Here is a 16,823-nt window from a genome sequence, read left to right on the forward strand (position 1 = left end):
GTTCTGCTTCACTTTTGTTCAAATAGTAACCTTTACAAGGCTAAGCACCACTAGAAAAGCAATTTTGTCATGCCTGATACGGATAACTTCAGACAGGAAGCCCTGATCATTCTAACAGTAGGTCAACTGAAAGATATGTGTACGGTCAGGAATCTCCCTGTTAAAGGAAAGAAAAATGAATTGATTGAAAGATTGTTGTATTTTGAAAGTCTGAGAAGTGGGTCTGTTACACCTACTCCTTCAGCAAATGTGGAAAATGTTGATGTGGATGATAATTATTCAGAGTCTAACTGTAATGTAATTGAGGAGCAAGACGAGTTAGAGGAGTTTCAGGATGTGAGCCCCTCTGCACCTCAAAAAGCTCTTAGGCCTCAACCTTTAGCCACACGGACCCTACCAGGTCCAGTACTGAGCCCAGAATTTGTCTCCCTTGAAAAAATGAGACTTGAGTTAGAGTTCAAAAGACTCTAAATACAAACTGAAAGTAAACATCAAGAAATCAAACTCAGAGAAATGGAATTGCATCATGCTCTTGAAATTAAGAAATTGTCTCTTAAAACTCGTTCTTTTCCAGAGTCTTCTAGGTCTTCCAGTCCTAAGAGACCTTGCATGCCTAAGGAAGCTGTGATCATGTATGAGGTGAAGCTTGATATTTTGGATTGGCTGGCTGCTTTTGGGCATAACTATGGGATTCAGGGTTTCACAGGGAATCAGTTGATTCCTTGGCTTTTGTCTAGGCTCCCCCAGGTTGCAACTGATGCTGTAATGGAGGTGGGGGAACCTGAAAGATTGGAGTATGAAAATGTGAATCTAGCTTTGATAGCTAGATTTGGGAAAACTCCTTCCCAGTACTTTAAGAGGTTTAGGACCCTCAAAAAGCATAATGGCACACCTTGGGCTACCTGGGTGTGTGAATGTTGGAAGAACTTAGATGGTTGTGTGAAGGGTTACAGAGTTAACACTTTTGAAGGAATGAGAAATCTATGTGTGTTAGAATCTATTTTTGATGCCTGCTCTCCTGTGCTGAGACAGCATTTGGCTGACTCTAAAGAGATTGATCCCAAGAAATTAGCAATGGCTGCTGACTTGTGGGTTGCCAACAAGGCTACTTCCAAGGATTCTGGGGCAACTCAGAAAAAGGATGAAGGGAGGCAGCAAAAGAAAGATGGCAAAGAGAATTCTAATATCTCAGTCCAAAAGAGGGCCCCAAACAGAAAAAGGGTAAGCCACAAGGGAATCCGAATCAGGCTAGTGAAACCTCTGGTGCCAAACCAGAGGGAGGTCAGGAAAAGCCCCCATTTGTCAAAACCTTTTGAACATGTTATGCTTGTGGATCAACTGACCATGTGAAAGGGGATCCAAGATGCAAGGGTAAACCTTCAGGGGTCCACACTGCCTGCCTAGCCTTTTCCCCAGAAGGAAAAGTACATATGGCAAGTAGAAACTTTCAACTACTGGCTGAAGACCCCATTGAAGTGTCTGCCAGTGTTTCTTTAGTGTCTGTGGGAACAGCAGAATTTAGATGTCTATAATTCAATTGCAGATAACACAAAAGAATATTACAAGGACAGTGTACTTGTGAATGGTCAGGAGACCCCTGCCATTAGAGACACTGCGGCCAGCATTACAGTGGTGGATGAAACTTTTTTCAAACCTGAGGATGTTGCTTAGGCACCCAAAGGCCTCACTAAGTTTGCCGGAGGCCCTGTCAAAATGCTTCCAAGACTACCTGCTCTCACCCAGTGCAACAACATGACTGTAAGGATACCTGTTAGTGTACAAAGTGAGGTGCCTGGGAGAGTCCTGCTGGGGAATGACTTAAAAACTCTTGGAGTTGTATCAAACACCTCCAGGCCTCCTAATAAAAGGAAACAGGAACAGACAAAGAAGGCCAGAGAGAGTACCTTAACAGACTCTCAAGAGGTTGGTACAGGGGAACCTATAACACCCAGTCCACAGGAACGACTAACTGCTATTTCCAAGAAGAAGGCGACAAAGGGGAAGCCCAAGGTCTCAAGGAAAAAGCCAGAGAGCGCTCCTGTGCAACCCACAAGGATATCCCTGAGAGGACTGTCCAAGGTCACACCTGTGACTGCTCCACCAACTGAGGCTGAGTTTGAGGAAAAACCAGGAAAGGTTGAATCAGCTAATGAAGATTCAGAGCTGGAAGAAGACATTCCCCCTGTTGGAGATCTGGATCCTAAAGACCATCCTGAGCTGCAGTCTTTACTGGCAGAAGGTGGCCCCTGTAGGGCAGACTTCAGCAGGGTCCAAAGAGAGTGTCCTACTCTTGAAGGACTTTGCCAATATGCAACTTCCCAACTGGACGGGCAAGAGTCAGGGAAGCACATGTTGTTCTGGGAAGATGGCCTCTTCTACAGTGAACCTACTGAGTCTATCCCAGGGGACTACAGAAGACTTGTGGTGTCTCTAGAGATAAGACAACAGTTCCTACAGTTAGCCCATGAGATTCCTTTAGCTGGTCACTTAAGCTTTAAGACGACCAAGGAAAGGCTTTCTCTGTATTTGTACTGGCCTAAGTTGGGGTCTGATGTAGATGAATTCTGTAGGAGCTGTCACACTTGTCAGACATCTGGCCAGAGTGGAGCCAAGAATGTGGCACCTTTAGGGCCTCTCCCAGTGGTGGGAGTCCCTTTTGAGAGGATAGGAATCGACATTGCTGGTCCCTTAGACCCTCAAACCTCTTCAGGCAATCGATTTATATTGGTTGTAGTAGACAATGCCACTAGGTATCCTGAAGCCATACCTGTGAGGACTGTTACTGCTCAGGCAGTTGCTAAGGCCCTACTTGGTATTTTTACCAGGGTAGGTTTTCCTAAGGAAGTCATCTCTGATAGGGGATCAAACTATATGTCCCACTACATGCAGGCCATGTGGAAAAACTGTGGAGTGACTTACAAGTTTGGAACTGCTTACCATCCCCAGATGAATGGGTTGGTAGAGAGGTTTAATAGAACTATGAAGAGCATGATAGGTGCTTTAGAAGAACCCCTTAGAAGAAAGTAGGACCTTCCTCTGCCATGCCTTCTCTTTGCTTATAGAGAAGTCCCTCAGGAGGGAGTTGGATTTAGTCCCTTTGAGCTTCTCTATGGTCATCCAGTTAGAGGTCTGTTTGCCCTTATTAAGCAGGGGTTGGAGAGTGGTCCTTCCCCCAAGCCAGTGAGAGTCACTATGTGCCAGGTCTCTGGAGGAGAAGGAAACGCATGACGACAAAAGCATCTGATAACTTGAAAGCAGGTCAGGCTCTGGTGTAGCATTGGCATAACCAGAAGGCCAACATGGTTGAGTTTACTCAAGACCAGCAAGTTCTAGTTATGGTACCTACAAGGCAGAGGGCCTTACAGGTCAAATGGATTGGACCCTTCAAGGTTGTGGGAAAACATGGAGAAGTCAATTATTTGGTGGACTTAGGCAACCCGAAAGAGGCCCCCAGGGTCTTTCACACCAACCGTCTGAAAGTCTATGTCTCAAGACCAGAAGTGGGAGCTTTGCTTCTAGCTTCTGCTCATGAGGTGGAGAAGGAGAGTGAACCTCTGCCTGATCTCCTCAGGGGACAACCTTTAGATGGGATGACAGAAGGAGTTAATCTCTCTTCTAATCTGACACTGGAACAAAAGGGGGAGTGCGTACGTCTGTTAAATCAGTTTGCCCCTCTGTTTTCACTATCTCCAGGCTTGACCCCTTGTGGCCAGCATGATATTCTCACTGGTGACTGTTTCCCTTTTAAAAGCAGAGGTTACAGGATGTCAGACCATGTAAGAGGCCACATAAAGGAAGAAGTCAACAAGATGCTTGATCTCGGGGAAATAGAGCCATCTACCAGTCCATGGTCTCGTCCAGTTATGCTAGTGCCAATGTCATGATCCAAGGAGTTGAGATTCTGTGTGGACTATAGAGCTCTAAATGCAGTCACAAAGACTGATGCCCATCCTTTACCTAGGACAGATGAGCTGGTGGATGAACTTGGTTCAGCCAAGTACCTCAGTACATTTGACCTAACGTCAGGCTATTGGCAAATAGCTCTGACGGACCATGCCAAGGAGGAAACTGCTTTTTCGACCCAAGCAGGCCTCTACCAGTTTAAGATAATGCATGTTGAATTAGAAAATGCACCTGCTACATTCCAAAGGATGGTTAATCAAATTCTGAATTGGATGGAGGACTTCTGCATGGCATACTTGGATGACAATGCAGTGTTCAGCCCTACTTGGAAAGGACATGTTGACCACTTAGGATATGTATTGCAGGCTTTTGAGCATGCCCATCTGACCATAAAGGCAAGTAAATGTCAAATTTGTCAGAGCAAAGTCGTCTACCTTGGACATGAGGTAGGAGGAGGTGAAATAAGGCCACTGTCTAGCAAAGTACAAGCTGTACAAAAATGGGCCAGTCCACTAATCAAACCCAAGTGAGAGCCTTTTAGGTCTCAGGGTTATTATAGGAACTTCATAGAGAACTATGGGTCCATAGCTTCTCCCTTGAATGTGGTCTCCTTACCCAAATTCCCCAAGAAGGTCAGGTGGAATGAGAAGTGCAGTAAGGCATTTGAAGGATTTAAGAAAGCCCTTTGTCAAGCTTCAGTCTTAAGAGCTCCTGGCCATAGCCAAACCTTCATTGTGCAAACAGATGCTTCCAATACAGGTATAGGTGCAGTTCTGAGTCAGCTGGACGAGAAAGGTAGGGAACACCCTATCTGCTTCATCAGTAGGAAACTGAAGGAACCTGAGACCAAGTGGCCAACCATAGAACGTGAGTGTTTTGCCATTGTGTGGTCTCTGAAGAAGTTTAGACCATACTTGTATGGATCTACTTTTGTGATTCAGACAGAACACCAACCCTTGAGATGATTAATGAAGATGAAGGGGGAAAAACCTAAATTGTTACGATGGTCCATCAGCCTACAGGGGTTTGATATTACAATTGAACACAGTTCAGGGTGTAATCACCAAAATGCTGATGGTCTGTCCAGAATGTATGACCGACTGGGGTAAGGAGATTCATCCAGGGGTGGATTAAATCCTCCTGTCCCTTAGTCTAGGGCTGAATGAGAATTCTCATACATGTGCTAATTCCCTTCACCTTAGAGACCCCCAGCAACTTTGCTGGAGTTTGAGGACTTGATTGTTTTACCTGGAGAGAGTGTTAGCCTTTTTTCCCCACTCTCTCATGTATTTTGAATGTTTTTACTCTTGTGTTCTTTTTTTATGGAGTTTTAGACAACTCCATAGGCATCATCTTTTCATTTGTGTCACACAGCACACTATTCCTTAGAATTTAAACTCCATGAAAAGATTAGAGGCAAGGAAGGTCGGTATATCCTACTGGCTGGGGAGATATCTGGCCTAAAGCTCCTTCTGATGAACATATACACCCCAAACACAGACTCAACAGAGTTCTTTCAACGTTGTGCCAACTACATCCATAGATTCCCGGATTTCGACATTGCGTGGGTGGGTGATTTTAACATGGGCATGGTAACAGTATCTTTGGCTAGGAATATTATCAGTGCTGACATGCTCCCCAGACACTTTCAGACTATGCCCCAGTATTAATTCACGTTACAGGGCTGACCAAACCCCCGAAACAATCATGCTGGTGATTTAGGGCTGGTGTATTGGATGACACTGTGTTCCGGGAAGAAATTGGGCAAGACATACAAACTTACTTTCTAGCTAACTTGGGCTTGATCCCTGACCCCGGCCTGGTCTGGGAGGCCTTTAAGGTTTATATTAGGGGGTGTTGTATTTCAAAAGAAGGAGGGGTCCTGAAGACTCTACGCAGGTCTACACTAGAGACTGTTATTAAAGATTTGGAGATACAACAGGGATTCCAAGATTTACCAGCGGTACGTAATACACTGAGAATGAAAAGGGAGGAGGTGAGTCTATTGGCAGCCAAAGAGGAAAGGTTTATTGAAGACTCAATTGCGGCTGTGAGGTACAGTGAGGGCGATTGACCCAGCAGGACACTCTCCTGGTCTATCAAACATGAACGCTAACTAGGGGCCATTATATAAGTACAGGGCCCAGATGGGACCCCTAGTAAAGATCTCGAAGGGATCAACAGTATCTTTCGCAAAATTTTACGATCGCCTGTACACATCCCAATCGGATGTTGGACATGATACTATAGTGCAATATCTAGATAAAATAGCTCTGGGGTGGCTAGACCTGACCCAGGGTGAGAGCTTGAATGAACCTTTAACGGACGAGGAAATTCGAAAAGCAGTCCTCTCCCTCCCTAACAGAAATGCTCCAGGCCTGGATAGGATAACGGCCAAACTCTATAAGGCCTACGTGGACCTCCTGATGCCGCACTTGCGGGACATGTACGAGACCGCTGCATTTTCGGGCGTCCTCCATGAATCTACCAGATCCGCCATTGTAACAGTGCTGCTTAAACCAGTCAAGGACCCCCTAAAATGTACTTCGTACAGACCACTGTCCCTAATCAACACGGACAACAAAATCCTAGCTAAAATACTTGGCGACCGACTTCTATCCTACATGCAGGCACTGGTACTCCCGTACAAGGCAGGCTTCATCCCTGGACGGTCTACCCAAAACAACCTGAGGTGACTATTTACGGTTATGCATAATGTCATTCCAGAAATCCCAATTGCTGTAGCCGCTCTGGACTTGGAGAAGGCCTTCGATTCTGTAGATCGGCCTTTTCTTTTCCAGGTTCTCTGTCGCTCTGGGTTCGGCCTCAAATTTATACGTTGGGTCCGCCTACTATACACTGCACCCAGGGCCGCACTGTATACCAATGGAATGACCCTCTGACTATATTTATCCAACACGGAGGACGCGCCAGAATTGCCCCTTGTCACCAATTCTGTTTGCCCTCATAGTTGAGCCACGGGCCTGCAGCATACGAGAATTTCACTCCCACCGGGGTATACAGATTCATTCACACTGCTCCATTATTTCCCTGTACGTGGACGATATACTATTGTATGTGAAACATCCAGGGCAGAATCTTCGAACATTGGTACAGAAAATAAGCAGGTTCGGGGACCTCTCTGGGTTGAGAATAAACTGGACCAAGTCAGAGGTATTACCTCTGACTCCAAGTGTCCAGCAGCCACACATAGGAAGGGGCTTCAGATGGTGCCCACAGGGCATTTGGTATCTGGGTGTCCTGGTGACCCCATTCATGGAAGATCTATGTAGGGAAAACTATGTAAAGGCACTGGAAGTACTGGAGCACAGAGTGGGATCATGGATCCTTCTACCTATCTCCCAGGCTGCTTGTATTTCCCTGGCCAAAATGGTGATCCTTTCCGAAACTCCTATATATATTTAACAATGTACCCACATGGCCCCCTGCGAGCTTCTGGTCCTGACTCAAAAGCCTGATGGTGCAACTAGATTGGGCGGGCAGACAGGCAAGAGTGTCTTATGACAACCTCGCCCTTCCCTACGAACGTGGTGGCTTGAAAAACCCAGATTTATGTATATACTTATATATACTTATGTATATACTTACAGATTCAGTACTCTGTGTGGTGGTGGTCTCCCACAGCTGAACTCCCACATGCACGCCTAGCGAAAGCAATCACTTATCCAAACAACTTGAAGGGACTGTTATGGGGAAAGGGGCATGCTCCGAGATCCAACCACATGTAAAGCCGGGGGTCAAATATGCCGGGTGGTGGGTGAGGAGGTCTGTTACTCCCTAAATCTTCCCATATTTAAGGTACGTGGGTTCCCTATTGCCCACGAAAAAGTATTCCAGAAACACTTTGAGAGTTTATAACATGGGACACCATGAAAGCTAGAGCCAAATTGATGGCGGTGACTATGCTGCTCTATTTTTGTCTCGGAGATAATTAAAACCAAATGGCCAGGTTTTCTGCAAGCCCCTGTCCCCTCCCCAATATTTCAATATGTAATTGCCCCACTGTTCACTAGGACATTGGTATCCACCATCTAGAGGATGATTAGAACACTGAAGGATGTGATGGGCCAGAACTTTAGAATCAGGTGGGAACTGGCACTGGTGACAGTGATAACTGAAGAGCAGTGGAAAATTGTTTGCACACAGACCCGTAACCTGTCCCTGAATAATCAGTTCCGATTAATCCACTTCAAATTCCTACACTGTCTACTATTCACCAGCCCGCATGTATTGGTTCTTTCCTGAAAGATCCCCTCTTTGTAAAAGATGTGACAGAGACTCGGCCGATTCTGTCACGTGGCATGGTTGTGCCCACATATCAGACCCTTTTGGGAAATAATCGAGGACGCCATGTCTCAAATGTTAACATCTGTGAGGCACTACTCTACATAGCTGTGGCTGCTGTTGGCAATGATTGAGGAGGGCTCCCGTGCAGAAAGGAGATTGCTGGGGATAGCATCAGTAACTGCCAGATTTCTAATTGCTAAAACCTGGCGGAAACATAAAGCACCATGTTTTCAGAGTTGGCTGTACTTTATGAATATGTGTGAGAAAAGAGAATCACGATACGCAACAACGCTGCTAACCGGTAGCAGACCACTTGATTACTCGGACCTTTTAAGACACTACTTTGCCGAACAGATGCAGAACTCACCAGCTTCTGGAGGAAGCCCTACAACAGCAGGATCTCTCTCCCAATGTGAACGCACAACCTCACATATGTGGGAAACAAACTTTGGACAATACAGAACCAGGTGAGATGAGAACTCCCGCGTGCTGAGACATTTTATGGTAATGTAAAATATATGAGAACCAGGATTACTGTGGTCAACTTCTTATATCACTGGGATGGACCGTGTCATATTGTATCAAGCCTATGGTTGTACAAGTATGGGTAAAATTTGATGTGCTGTATTGGGTTGCTCAAGGGAGGATTGGGGGGTGTTACTGTTCTATATGTAATCTGGTAATCACTTACCGCTTTGTAAAACCAATAAAAAATTTTTTTTAAAATCACTATTTATTCATATCCGGGCTTTTGGCCCATTTCCCCCTCATGATCTTTTTCTAATTGCTCAGTAAGGGCTCTGGATTTACCAAAAGATCATCAGCAACTGGTGGGCTTCTTTGTGGTTTTCCTTGGAAAAAACAGCTCACTCCTCTATGGCATGCTTATATGGAGATCCCCAGGTAAGTAGCTGTTGCCTTTATACTATGGATGAGAAACTGTTCACTGCCCTTAACATGGAAGGCGTCGTCAGATTATGAGAGCAGACAAAAGCAGAAAGGAAACAAGGGCATTTTACAGTAGCTCAGGTGATACACACACGCTGCACCACTACCCAATCCGGGGGAAGCTCTGTACCTGTTCCTCTGCCCCTCGGTCCCACGGACCACAGACCACTTTCACACACTTCTGCGCATGCTCCGTGCCAGAAGTGAGGTTTTATAGTGAAGACAACAGCTTCCAAGTAAGCCTGCACTCATGGCACAGTCCAAGTTCTTAAAGGGCCAACAGCAGGAAAGAATTTGCCAAAAATCACCTCCACAAATGTAAGCACTTTACCAGCTTGCAGGAACCAGCATTACACACAGGTACCACAGACCACTTTCACCCACTTCCGTCTTCAAGATTGCTCTCAGTCGGCATAGTCACTCTAAACTCTCTTCATGAGATGTAAGACATCAACACTACCAAAAAACCATCATGATAAGGAACCAAGAACAACAATAACCCCATCCTGATGGATAACAACACTAGAGGTCTGATACTTTCAACACAAAGAATTGTGAAGTTGGACATTATGTAACGCTTAGAAGAATTGCAAAGTTAGCCATTTTGTAACGCTCAGAAGAATTGTGAAGTTAGCCATTTCGTAATGCCTAGAGGAACTGTGAATTTAACCATTTTGTAATGCCTAGAAGAATTGTGAAGTTAGCCATTTTGTGACTCCTAGAAAAATTGTGAAATTGGCCACTTTGTAACGCTTACAAGAATTATGAAGTTCGCCATTTTGTTGCACCAAGAAGAATTATGAAGTTAGCAGATGTGTTGCACTTAGACGAAATGTGAAAGGGAGCCAATGCGCTGCACACAATTGATTTGTGAGGATAGCAAATGCACTGCAATTAGATGAAATATGATGATAACCACTGTAATGCACTTAGAAGATTTTGAGGGTAATGTGGGGGAGGCATGGTATCACAAGTATGGCAATGAAACAATGGGTACAATTTGTAAAAACTTTATTGAAATTGTTGTGGTTGGAGAAACTCCTATTCTGCCCTATAACTAAGATGGAAGTAGTCTCGGCCATGAAGTAATAAATAATGCAGTCCTAGTGGAATCTGTCAAATCAAAATGGTCTATGCTAACAAAACGTAATGCCTGCCCATCTCTTTTGCATGTATGCAAAAAGGAAAAGTCAGTGTTCAAATGAATAAAGGTGATTGAACCAGCTCTCCTCATCACGTTAGACCTCACGGAGTAAGGCTGTCCTTGCAGGCAGAATGACACACTCTGGCGCGGCTTCCAATACAATAAACAGTTCCAGAATGTGGATTGTGGCCCATCTGGCCTTCCAGTTTAAGTCTCTTTTCTCGACTTCCAAATAATGTTTTAACCAGAAAGTTCACAAAGGTCCCCCTCTGTCGGGCTCAGACCTTCACCACACAGTTCTCGTAGGTCCTCCGCAACCGGGCTCAGACCTCTTACGATAAAGTTCACCACAAACTTGTCAGGTGGGCGGGGGGCTCCCTTCCCCAAGCTTATTTCACTTCAGGTCTTCCTCTGTTGGGCTCGGACCAATTTCGGATGTCAAAGACTTTTGAATGTGTGTGGTGTACCTTTCAGACCACTGCAGGACCACTTCAACTTAAAGTTTACAGTTCAACTTTCACTCTCCCCTTTTCTACGAGTTAAACCTTGTTATTTATATTTTGCTGTTCTTTTGTCTTCTCACTTCAAGCAAATTTACTTTTCACTTCGACATCCTTCGACTAGTATCCTTCAACATCGACTTCGATGGTGGATGAATTCCCGACGCCATCTTGTTAGTCGACACCTCCGATTTATGCACCGGTAGGTCTGGTCTTTCTTTATGAAGTGTCAGGGAAATTTCTTCCGACTTGTCGTCGGATTTCACGCATCTGGTCTTTAACCTCCCCTTGTCACTTTTGGAGTGAGCCTTTTTCGAGGGAGTCTGGGCCGCGTTCTTGAAAATGTTCATCATCAGAGCCCTAAAGGCCTCCCATATTTTGGGGAATCATGTTTAGAAGGGTATGGGATGACACTTGTGTTAGCCGATGAGGAAGAGGACGAAGGAGATTGTGTTGTCTTTTCTTCGATTTTTTTAGACGAAGAAGAGGAAGATTTCCTTGAACGAATTCTCGATCTCGATTTCCTCGACCTTCAGTGAGATTTTTCACTCGATTCTCTCGATTCTTTTACCTTTCTCGAAGAAGAATTCGAGGATTCCTCCCCCAACGCTAGTTTACCTCTACGTTTCTTACAAGCCTTGTTCGTCATAGCCTGACAGGAACCACACTCGTCGACCCGGTGGTGCAGGCCCAAACACCAAAGGCAATTTCGATGGGGATCGGTGATCGACATCTTCTTCCCGCACTTCTGACATCTTTTAAAGCCAGTTTTGGGCGTAGAAGGATTCGATGAGGAAGACATTTCGCCGACAAACTGAAGCGCCATTTTCGTGACACGAAGCAGTAGCTATCGGAAAAACTGAACTGAAGCCAACAGGCGCGGCTCAAGCCCTTTATACTACGGATGATGTTGACGCTCGACTGCAGCCCTCGAGGGACATCGATGCTGCGACCTTGAGCACAGCGCACTCCAGTGAATTTCTTTTTTCCGAAGCAGCAAAGCTGGAAGATACAAATATCTATCTAAAATGAGGAATACGTGGGAGGAACATCCAATCGAAAGAACGTTACAGTTGGTAAGTAACTTGTTCTTCTATCCTATCCCTCTTCCCTCACTAACCCAACGCGCCCTCTTTCTTACAGAGCAACGTCAGCACCCGGAGACTATACCAATGGTAAGCAGTGCATGATATAAGACAACTTAAAATACCATAACAATGAAAAATTAGAACTCTACTGGCTCAGCCAAGCCCTGAACTCCCAACAAGACCAGAGAATGAAATTCGAGGGGGCAACCATTAGGCAGCAGGGCCAGTTACTGGCAAATGTAAATAATTTCATACACTAAACATCAGAACCGACTATTCAGCAATGCGTTATATATTATGGAATGCTTTCCCCAAGTTAGCCCATCCTAATTTCTGAAAGGTTACATATATACCAAGACATTTGTAAAACCTTAGTTTTTAACAGTATGTAACCAAACTTAATGTCAGTTCTTCTTGGAGCTTACTCAGATGTCCAGTTTTAAGAGACCAAATAGACCCCTTATCAAGAGCGCTCACATTTCCATCCACACGCCCTCCTGCAGGGTGTGCTTTAGGATGAAGAATGACATTTCATTGCAAATTATTCAACCACATGATTAGCATAATCATTTAGCATAATCATACTATTGGCAATCTCATGTGTGTGCCTGTCAGATATCTTAAAATGTTACGCTCTCACTCTTGAGATCTGTGTTCACCAGGCAGTTTGCAGGTTTCAATTTTGGCAGGGCATAATAAACCTTTCATCTTGTTGAGGTTGATACACCAAATGAGTGTGTGCCACATAAAAACCAAGTTGTTATTAATTATTTTATTTAATTTTTTACATTTATAGAGCGCACAAAGCAACCCTTAGGCATCATGGCGCTGTTACAAGATAAGCTTACTTAGTTACGTAACAAGAAATGATGGGGGGAAAAAACTACAGGAAAAGACATCAGACACCCTGTAAGAAGTGTGTTATGTTCAAGAACACTTTCTTGGTACCTGCAACTGGTCCTAAATACAAATTGAAGTTGAGGAGGACAATTCCGTAATATAAATTACATTTGACATGTGGCAACATACTGCCTTATAGGCTTTACATTAACCATTCTTCTACAAGTAAGGTGATGATTGCTTGTCTACGGAGTTTGCTTTTTGTTCATTTCTGCACGTGCAAGGGGCATGAGATTGCCTAACTTTGAAAGTAACTGGCACATAGATCACCAAGTCTAGTAGCTTGCAACATGCCTGCCATCAAAACATTCCAACCTACGTTCTTATGTTATTAGACTGCACCCTGCAAGCAGTGAAGAAATTGATAGGTTCTTATTCATTTTTAATGTTTTTTTGTTCGTACGTACACAAGGCAACATCCTATTTAATGGAACAAACCCTATCAACACCATGCTTAGTTGCTGCTTTTTGAAAGCCACATTCGTCACATTGCTGCCCAAAGTGCCTTGCCGCCTACTGAAGACATACATCAGGGTAGAAGACGTCCGCCTCACCTGGAGTAACTCTCAGCAGGGGATACTCCTCTTCAGATTGGCAGGATGACAGGTTGGGGCATGCAATGTAGAATTAGTGGTTGTGGGTTTACATTAAATGCAATGTGATCCTCCTTGTTATAGATACGGAGACGGAAAAAGGATCTGTGTGTGAATGATTTCATAAAACAATTGTAAATTAGCCATAATCCTAGTCTGCAATTGAATGTGGATATTCTCCTATCAACTATACATACATACCCCAAGGTGGGGGAGCGGATAGCATTCCAGCGGAGTTAGGATAATAAGTGGTGGACGAGAAGGAGCAGCAGAGCATACCTGCTGGTGGGACCAGGAGAATCACCTGGTGACATACTCACTGAGCAGGAGGAGGCCAGTTTGAAACTGCAGGCTAGAGCTGTAGACCTGTTGAAGACAAGCTGGCAGGCACAGAGCCTGGCAGGAGCCAGACTAAAACTGAGATGCGTGGTTTTGAAGCAAGTCAGGGGTGCTACAGCTCCTAAATGACAGAGCGAGCAGGGCACTATATTGGGCACTATATTCTGAAGTTACTCTTTGCCGTATTTCTATCCTGCCTGCTCGTGGCGAATGCCGTTTGGCCTGGAGGCTCCTTTGTTCTTCGGTAGTCTGGGCATCTTCCATCATGGCCCCTGGGCAATCTATAGTGTGCTGATGCACACCACCAAACAGCATAGGCCTGCCTGATTGGTTGTTGAGATTCACATATCCCAGTAGGCCAGGGGAGACAGCCGGCAACACTGGCCTCCTCTAAGTGTGAGGCTTACCCTGTCTGGGCATGTCTGGGTGGAAGGGGCCTCCTCTCCCTTCTCGTCGGCAGCACACTGACCTAAATGATGTCAAGGATCCTGCAATCTTTGTGAACCGGCAAGTCTCCCCGCTGCTTTAAGACTCTTCTGCTACACAGCCCTGGCACCACTTTTTCCGTCAATAAATCTGCAAGATCCCCCCCTTGTGTGTACTCTCACTTCCTAAAGCCGTGCAGCTACTTATCTACTTCCCTACTCCACTCTTCCATTATGTCGCTTCGCTCACCTAACTGCACTCCTCTACAGTCTTGCACCAAAACGCAGCCGGCTGATTGTGCCCATACCTTGTGCCTCAATTCATTCTATTCATACTGTCCACCAATCCCTATCTTGCTTTGTGCATTTGCACTATGCGTTCGCCTGCTTGCTGCCTAACTCTTGACTTCTCCTCCCTTGGGATATTACAATTTGTTTAATCATTTTTTAACGCTGTCTTCACCCTGACTGTTCTGATGGTATACAGTGATTATAATGAAATACAAATAACAAAAAATTTGAATAACAAAAAAATATATAATGAAACAATGTCGAATTTTGGATTAAAAGTATATATGGGGTGTGAGGTAAGGGATAAAAAAGTGTTGGGGGTGGGGTAATAAAGCTAGGGAAACAGGGTGTTGGGGTGGACCCCCCCAAATTAAAAAAGAGAAAGAAATTCACTAAACAGACTAATGCTGGTTTACTCTACGTTCATTATTATTGTACTTTCTGAATGTTGCATCTCGACGCCTATGGCTGCCACTCCCTGTGATTGTGCTTTAACCTGGCCTCCAAGCTTCATGTGCAAAATCTAGAATGTGTAGGCATTTTGAACCCATGTGACTGTGTTTAATCTGCCCTCCTAGCCTCATGTGTAAAATCTCGAATTTGGGCATTTTGAACCCCGTGGCTGTGTTTAACCTGGTCTCCCAGCTTCATGTGTAAAATCTTGAATTTGGCCATTTTGAACTCCTGAGACTGTGTTTATAATGTAGGCCCGCCTTCTGTTCCCCCATATCTTATTCATCATGATGTGCTACTACTGTCTGCTGTAACTTAGCCTTTTACCTTGGATACCTGATTTACTGTTCATCTCCTCTTCTCGCCCTTGTACTGGCTGCTAGGCCGCCTGGTGAATTCCTCTTGCATAGTGCAGGCCCTCTTCCTGCCCCACAACCCCTGCATCCATGGTGCTCTCTGTCTCCCTGATGTACTCTAATTGTCACTCTATAACCTATCCTACCTTTCTCTCCAAGTCTGGAAGGAAAAAGTTTAAGAAAGTTCTCCTAGCATCTAACCCAGGCCCCCCTTGCCGATACTTATGTCAATGCTTCCTCACTGACATCCTCTTCACCGTCCCTTCTCCTGACCTATGGACTCCCCATATGGTCTCTATCCTAGCCCCTTTCTCCTCCTCGCCCATTAATGCTGGCACCAGATGGGAAGTTCTCTTGGCATACTTCTCATCATCCAGGTGCATCATTAATGTCTACCATAATGGCACTATCATGGCCCAGGGCTCTCAACCCAATCTCCTCCTTCTTGACAGGCACCTTCTGTCCCTCATTAACTTCCTCCCTTTTCCTGCCACCCCTCTGACTGCCACCCCTCTGGCCTCCACGCCCCGTAGGACTGGTGCACCACGTCCCTCTACCCCACCTGGGAAGACCTTTAAAGGCGGAAACCAGCTTCACTTAGCTACCCTCAATTCTCGCTCAGCTTTTAAACACTCTTCTGACATCTGTCACTCCTCAAAGACTTTGACCTTGACGTCCTCGCTCTTAATGAGACGTTGTTCAATGCCAGCTCTATCACTGCTTTTGACACTCTTCTTCCTGAAGGCTACAAGATCCTCTCCAGGACCAGGTCTAACCGGTCTGAAGGTGGACTGGCCCTTGCTTCCCTGAATGGATCCCTGCTTCCATCATTCCCAACTTCCGAGAACCCACTACAATGCAGATGGACCCGCAGCTCCGCCATGACGAGGGCTTATTTGCTCTTCACTTAACGAGCCATGCAAAGTATGGGCCTGTAATAATTTGATGCCCCTCTAAGAGTGCTACATGGCCTATACTCCTGAAGGCCCTTTTCTAGCAGCCGTGCCCTCACTGCTTCTCGAGCCCACACAGCGCTGCTGCAAGGACCCTTGCCAAAGATGGCGGACTCACAGCACAGCACTGGAGTGCACGCCTGACTTCCCTGCTGGGATCAGGCTGCTAACACGATTGGCCCACCACCACCTCAAAAGGACCAATAGGGAGCCGACAGGCGAACGCCGGCCCCCACCAAAGACCCACACACAAGACCTCTATTAGTGCCTGTTTGAGCCGACGTGCGGCACAGCTCTCTGCTCCCTTACCCCTGATTTAAGCCCCCTGCCCTCTGCGCCCTAACAGGGTATGGCACCTTGCTGAACGCAACTGAAACTCTTTGCCCCCATATAACAGTGCCTGATTTCGTCGCAACAGCGTGAGGCGCACAGGAACACCTAACAACCTAAATCTATACCTGGACTGTCCACACCATGCAACGCTCATCCACCCTAGACTATTACGACATCCCAACTCAGGCAACTGTAAGTTAACTGCATCTAGGGTCCAGCCTGCACTGATATTATGTTTTGCGTCTAGCCTGCCCTGCCACTGTGCCCTGCTATTGTGATTTGCACCCAG

General features: G+C 45.5%; 1 protein-coding gene across 1 annotated transcript in view; it reads right to left on the minus strand.

The window, feature by feature from the left end:
- The window catches only part of SLC13A2 (solute carrier family 13 member 2), a 739,631-nt gene that overhangs the window by 186,392 nt on the left and 536,416 nt on the right, over positions 1-16,823 (minus strand). The window lies entirely within an intron of this gene.

This window comes from Ambystoma mexicanum, chromosome 9, assembly GCF_040938575.1.
Source record: "Ambystoma mexicanum isolate Mex_15411 chromosome 9, UKY_AmexF1_1, whole genome shotgun sequence".
Taxonomy (NCBI): Eukaryota; Metazoa; Chordata; class Amphibia; order Caudata; family Ambystomatidae; genus Ambystoma; species Ambystoma mexicanum.